Source organism: Carettochelys insculpta, chromosome 4 (assembly GCF_033958435.1).
Source record: "Carettochelys insculpta isolate YL-2023 chromosome 4, ASM3395843v1, whole genome shotgun sequence".
NCBI classification, from domain to species: Eukaryota; Metazoa; Chordata; order Testudines; family Carettochelyidae; genus Carettochelys; species Carettochelys insculpta.
The window spans coordinates 129,245,867-129,253,493 of record NC_134140.1 but is presented as its reverse complement, the minus strand read 5'-3'; positions in this window follow the sequence as shown (position 1 = coordinate 129,253,493).

Genomic DNA, 7,627 nt, shown 5'->3' with positions numbered 1-7,627 from the left:
CAGGGCACGGGCTGTTGCCAGGCAGAGCAGAAAAATTACCAAGCGTACAGACAGTTGCAAACGTCTTCCAAGGGCTAGTTGAATGGGTAGATGCATGCACCCCCACTCATAGCATAGAAAGAAAGACGCCATTGCGCAAGCTGTCACAAACTAACACGAGCCCACAGCTAAAGGCTTGCTGGTCCTGCTTGGAAATCCAGGCTCTTCCTGTTACTGGAGAGCAGGGGCCAGAGCGGAGCACTGAGAGGGGCATTATGGCTTACAAATGAAACATCTCTGGAGGCGAATAAATTCCATTTTAAGATGTGGCATTTCCACACAAGCCTTTAATCGAACTTCAGCTTCGAGCTTGCCGCTATACCCCTCAGGTAACTGCAATTTTGTAATCTCAAGCTTAGTGCACCCAAAATCAAGCTAATGGGCTTCACAGTGAACATGGTCATGTGGTTAAAATTTAGCTAGTTGAATTAAATTCAAATTTATCTCGAAGACAAAGCCTTAGTGTACATATCCATCTACAGCCTCCTTAACTGACAGTCTCTACGTATCCAGCTGATGAAAAGCGAAAACCAAAACAATAACAAAGGTGGGGTGGGATAGGACCCTGATGTGATATAAATGTAGCCAGAACCATCAGCCCTTCTGACGCATTCCTTCCTGGTTTGGAGGGAAGAAAATCCTTGAAACGGCTGAATCTATGCAACTGTAGTGTGTAAAAGGTTTCCATGTCACTTCTCAACGCCTATCTCGTCTAGTCATAATGCTTGGGTATAAATTGCTTTACGGTTAATGGACTGTGCTCTAAACTGCTTTGGTCACGCTGTGAGATCCTTCTCATTTACTGTTCCTGTCAATCTGCATGCAGTTGAAAAGGAAAAGTATTTTGGGGCCAGTTAGCCACTTGATGGCTGCATTGGATACAATAACTATTTCCATATAAACCCAAATTATAGCAGGGGCCAAGTGATGTATTGAGTTTATAAGGAGAATGAATCCTTCTGACATACACAGTTTAGCATTGCATCATAGATACACACACACAAAACTATACATACAAAATGATGAGGACTAATTTAGCTATAACCCTCTAGAAAGAGATCTTGGCGTCATTGTGGATAGTTCTCTGAAAACATCCACTCAGTGTGCTGCAGAAGCAGAAAAGGCAAACTGAATGCTAGGAATCGTTAAAAAGGGATAGAGAATAAGACAGAGAATATCTTATTGCCTTTATATAAGTCCATGGTATGCCCACATCTTGACTATTGCATGCAGAAAGGGTTTTTTTTCTAGCAGAACAAAGCTGAACTGCATTCTGCCACTTTTTTAACCCAGTGCCTCCATATTGGAAGCCGTCTGGGTGGGGCTGGCTCTAAGCCGCAAGTGATTCCTAAAGGAGCCATTTGCAGCTCCCGATGCTCACATTTCAGGCTCCCTGCCCTGCTTGCCATGCAGAAGGGATCTGGCTATTAAACTTAGTGCTTGTGTTTGAGGGTGCTGAGAGCGGCCCCTGATGTGCTGCCGGAGGGCTTGGCTGGAAAGCAGCAACAGCAGCAGGTGGAGTTCATGTGCCAGCGGGTAAGTGATGCCTGGGTTTGCGGGGGCAGTTTGGAGCTGTGCAGGTTGGTGGGGCGTTAAGATTAGGTGTGGGAGGGGCCACATGGGGGGGGTGGGATTAAGCCTATGGGCAGTTTGGGGCCACATGGGAGAGTAGGGGGTTAAGCCTAGGGTGGAAGGGGTGATACAGGTGGGAGGGTGTTAAGCCTGGGTGCTGTTTGAGGCCACGGGGGCGGGGGGTGGGAGGGTAGTTTGGAGCTACACGGGGAGGGTTGAACCTCAAGTGGGGGGGGGTGGCTTGAGGCCACATGAGTGGCGGGGGGGTTAAGCCATTGGGTGGGGCAGTCTGGAGCTTGAGTTCTGCCACCTAGAAAAAAAGCACTACTTGCAGTATGGTTGCCTCATCTCAAAACATATATATTGGCAATGGACAAGGTCCAGAAAAGGGCAACAACCATGAGCTGCAGTTTGGATCAGGTGCCATATGAAGAAATATTAAAAAGACTGGGACTTTTCAGCTTCGAAGAAAGGAGACTACAACAGATATGACTGATGTGGGAAAAGTGCATCAGGAAAAGTTATTGTTCCCATAACAAAAGAACTAGGGAGTCACCAAATGAACTTAATGGGCAGCAGGGGTAAAACTAATAAAGGAAGTTTTTCTTCACTCAGCGCATAGTTAACCTGTGGAACGCCTTGCCAGAGGAGGTTGTGAAAACCAAGACTTTAACAGGGTTCAAAAAGAGCTAGATAAATTCATGGTGGTTAGGTCCATCCATGGCTATTAACCAGGATGCATAGGAATGGCATCCCTACCCTCTGTTGGTCAGAGATTGGAAATGGCTGTCAGGAGAGGGATTGCTTTTGGTGATTACCTATGGGGCATCAGGCATTGGCCTCTGTCAGAAGACAGGACACTGGGCTAGATGACCCTTTGGCCTGACCCACTATGGCCATTCTTATGTTCTTATTCTATATGCGCGCGCACGCGCGCGCACACACACACACACACTCTGCACAGTTGCTGAAGAATCTGGATTATTTTGTCATCTGTACGCATGTTGCTAATTTAAAAGCTTTCAGATTATTCTTTTAAAAAACACATTGTGAGACATGTCATCTTAATCTATGCATTGATCTAGAAAGCACTTAAGCCCATGACTATTTTTCAGGCCGTCAGTAGTCTCATTGACTTTCATACATAGGTCATATATTGAAAGTTTTACATGTGCGCTTTACTGGAGCGGAGCCTTCTAGCATAGCTGAAATACAAGCACATTTATGCATTAACCTTCCTCTCACTTTTTAATTAAAGTAGTAAAACATGCAGAAAAATTTAATGGCAGTTAGATTTAAATATTTATTCAGGCACAGGGATCCTGGTATGAAGGAGGGCCTGGGCTTTGTGTTGGTTTTATATGGTAGCCTTTTTTTGTGACAGGGCGCACCTGTCCCTTCATGAGCCATTGCTGGAGTCCCCAAAGTGCTAATACAACCTCAAGCTTGTAAGCAGGCATTTGTGTGTGTGTGTGTGTGTGCAGAGAAGGACCTGAGAATTTCAGTCCTAAAATCAGGGTGAGGAATACAGAACAACATAGGAAAAAGCCCAGGGAATCGCAGTGGCAGTCTGGGGGAAGCAGGACATGATTGCTGTTTATGGTGCCCCCCATTGGGAACCAGAGTAGTGGCTGAGCTCAGATTCCCCCACCAGCCATTAGAAAGTGTCCTATGCCCTGAGGAGACAAGACTTGTCTAGGTGCCTGAGTGCAGAGCTAAAGACCCTGGTGAGGACAGGCAGCGCGTTGGATTCTTTCCATCCTGGAAAAGGTTTATACATTTTTGATTGTGTGACTTGGCAGGAGGTCTGAGCCACTGAAGGTCTAAATAAGGGGATTTCAAAGTTCCCTGGGTCCTTTCGAAAAGGAGCCCCGTCTGGATGAGCTGCGCAGCAGTGAGACGTGGCAATTTCAAAGAGCTGCGGCCTCCCACATGCTAATGAGGTGCTGAATATGTATTCGAAGATTTGGGCTAGTGTAGATGTAGCCAATATGTTTTACTGCATTATAAATTCCCATGAATAATCAAAAACCGTATGTAGCATATTGGATTATGTATGATATCTGTGGATAGCAATATTTGCCACTGTCATGTATTTTTATGCATGAGTTTGATTGGCTATATTTCTTCAAAGAGTGAAGGAAAAGAACAATGAATATGCCCTAAAATAGTTTAGCACAGCTTAAACTAGGTCTATAATGAGATCATGGTCCTGGAGTCCAATATCTCAGGACTGGAGCTTGGTGAATAATCTGCTATTTCTAGCCCTGATATTACGAACAACTGTCCCCTTATTTGGTACCAATTGCCCAGTACCATAGCAAAGTAGTAAATTATTAGAAACATATTTTATTTGAATTTCACTAGAAGCCCACACCAAGAGTGGGTCACATTGTGTCAAGGGCTGAACAAACACATAGTAAGAGCCCATGCCTGTTCTGAAGAGCTTACCCACCACCTTTAAATAAGCAAAACAGATAAAATGTTAAAATAGAGATACTGAGAGAAGTAAAGTGATTCATGAGAGATTGCAGAGCAGACCAATGAGAAAGCTGGGAACAGAGCTCTGTTCCCAAGTAGTGATCAAGTGCCCTACCTACTAGACAATACTGCCTCTCAAACCACATTTCGAGGAATCAGGAAAACCGGGGTCTCCCAAGACATAACTTTCGCACCCATCCCCAAGCAAGGTCACATAGCGGAGACAGTTGGTGAGCTTTTTCTTTTCTTGAAACACCACCTGAAGCCAAAGTTTTGGATTATTATCAGTAGGAACAGAAACTACTAGGGAAGTGACTCAGTGCTACCTGTCATGGACAGAGGCACCACTATTCCAGAGACTGTTCAAGGGGCAATGAGGGGACAGTCTGAGCCTCAGAACTCACAATCCACATGTCAGAGAGGACAACAGCACCTCAAACCAAGGTAAAGAGTTAGATTGTTCATTATTGGTCACTGTCTCCCATAATACAGGAACACTTCATTGAGTTAATGACCCAAGCGATCTTGGGTAAAGATTCCAGCCAATAAAAAAAATGGCCTTAGTTGTTACTTAAAATATTGTCACAAAACCTAAATTTTGGGGTTTAAAAAAAAGCGCTTAATGTTCTTTACAGGATTAAAACATCCATAGCAGTGTAAATCTGCAAGTTCATGACCCCTAACGTCAGTTTCCAAATCCTGCTAAACTCCATGGCTTCAAGAATATCCTGTGGCAATGAATTTCACAGGCTGATGATTTTGGCATGGTAAATCACTTCCTGGGTTTTAAATTTGCTGCTTTTCAGTTTTATTATTTTTATATTAGTGTTCTTGTATAATGAGACATCCAACAATAATGAACAATCTAACTCATTTTGTATCTAACTTAGAATACATTGGAGAATTCATTACAAGATCAGTTTAGCACAAATAGAGGTCATTGCTTTTACGTTTGAAAATTAACCAAGACATTTCTTCTCAAATGCTATGTGTTGACACGGTATAGGAAAGCCCATCTGAGAAGACAGTCTACTCTGAGAACTATAGTGTTAACACTGCTTTGGAAATGGATACCACTATTTAGGATCTATCAGTTGTTTTAGTGGTTCATGTTTAAGAAAATAACTGGCTCCCAAGGTTTCAGAAAGAACTTTCCAACACTTGTGTCGATATATCTCCAGCTGTTTATTGCCAATTTAACCACTGTCATTCATCTTTCTTCCTTGCTAGCACTCAATACCATTCAAGCAAGACCAGCTTCTAAGCAAGAAGTGCTCTAACTTAACATAAATCTCAAGGGATGGGGAGAGCCATACTGCTGGTAGACAAGACCATTATTAAATTCCTGTGATGGATCCATATCTACAAAGGAAAACATCCATACTTTGACAGTCATCCTTGAAACACAAGGAAGCCTCACTCTCTAATTTGGACTCTCTCAAGTTCATGATGAACATTGGTTGTGTCATCTCGAATGAGGGAAGGTGTGTATGATACTGGAATAAAATATAAACCTTACCATTTTCAATGCCAAAGTCACAGGCACGTTAGCAATTTGATGGATTAGAGAGACTAGATGAACAAGATGATGGATTGGACTGGGATAAGTAATTTAGAAAAAGTAATGTTATGCTGTTTTCCTCTCTGAGGAACAGAAAGCCAAGGATTATGAGGAAAATTCTACCTTTGATTCCTAAATGAAGTGTGGAAGAGCACGTCGAACACACCTCGACATTTAACCTCAAAAGAACTGCGTGCTCCTAAGGTATCTATTTAGGCCCATCTGAAAAGGGGCAGCTGGAGGATGTAGTGGGCAGGGCGACCATATATCCCTGTCTCAAATATGGGACAGGGAGATATGGGGGTAGGGGCGACTCCTCCCGGCTCCACTAAGCCCTGGGGAGCTGGGAAGGAGGTGGCAGCTGCTGGCCCTCCCCTGGAGCCCAGGGAAACAGAATCCCCCAGCACTTCCCAGGAGCCCCAGGGAAGCGGCAGCTGCCAACAGTATCTGAGAACCCTGGGGAAGTGTCAGGGATGCAGCAGCCACCCATGCTCCCCCATTTCCTGAAGGCTTAGAGAAGTGAAAATGTCAGTGGGGGGAGGCCCCACATCTGGACAATTAGTCCCTTTTAAAAAACAAGTAGGGATGACTTTTTGGTGTCCTAAATATAGGACCATCCCACCTAATACGGGATGGATGGTCACTCTAGTAGTGGGCCAGATTCTCTCCTGAAATGTCAGCCTAACCACTGAAATCACCAGCTGGGAATCTGGCCTCTCATTTCTACTGTCTTCCCTTTTGTCTTTGTTAAACCCAATATTCTGTTCTCCTGGCTTTCAGCACCTCACCAGAGAAACTCAAGAAAGCAGCTTCCACCATTTCACACCGCCAGTTGTCTCCCACCTTGCTTCATACAAGCTCCAGCCTCTGCATCAGTAGGCTGGATCAAGAAAATATTTCCCGCTCTTTGAGTCACAAGCAGTTAATACAAACAAATTGGAGGCGAATGATCTATCCTGCTTCAGAAGAATTCTGTCCAGAAAAAGGACAGTAGAAATCAGATTTTATAGATTCTTGAGTGCACTTGGGAACATCATATGCAGAGGGCTGACCCAGAGTAAAAGGCCAAACTGGGGGTTAATTTTTAGGTCTTTTTCTCATTGTTGTGTTATTATGCTCAGCAGCTGTGACTGCCTGACCTTGAATAGCAATTTCAAATTTACTGGCAATGCTTTTAGCTTCATCACCTAGCTCCTCCCATTTGCTTTCAGGTGTTCTCATTTCTTGAGGAGCAGCAACATTGCGTGCTTCTAATTCCATGGCACTCAGTAGATTCTAATTTTCATTTTGTGGTAATTCTGAAGCTCTATTCAACATCTTGAATATTCTTGCCAAAACCAAAGAGCCTCAGCAGAAAGGAATAGGTCTGCAGCCTTTCCATCAAGCTATTTGGGGCAACAGTTGATGGGCCAACATCATCAGCACCCTCAACTGAAATGGCTTCCAGTGTTTCCAGTACTGTTCCATATCTTGCATGCAGTTTTTGGAAGTAGTTGTACTGGCATGACCAGTGAGTTTCTAATAGTCTAGCTCAAGTACCTTCTGGCCAAGCTGCTGGTGGGCCTTAAAAAGTTCACAGTGTTTGTAACTCCTGCTAAAGATGTACAAGTCAGCATTGGTTTATATCTGCATAAGTGGTGGACCAGCAGCTCCTTAAAAGATGTGCTGAGGAAAAGGTCCTAGAATTAAAAAGCACAATTGCAACCCTGCTGAGGAATCAACATTTGTGTGCAACAGTGTCTATGGCTCCCACCTGGTAACCTACCCCAAAGCCCACTGTAGTGAAAGAAAAGACATGTGGACAAGCAGGACTACGTGGAAGAATAGAGGGCCACCTTGAGGTATTGCCATTCCCCCAAAAATTGAAGAGTTGGAAAGAGCAGTTGTTTCAAGTGTGATTTAAGCAATGTGGGTGTTGACACACATCAGCTTTGTTTCCTGACAGCAGAGAATGATCCCAGTGGGTCATTCTCT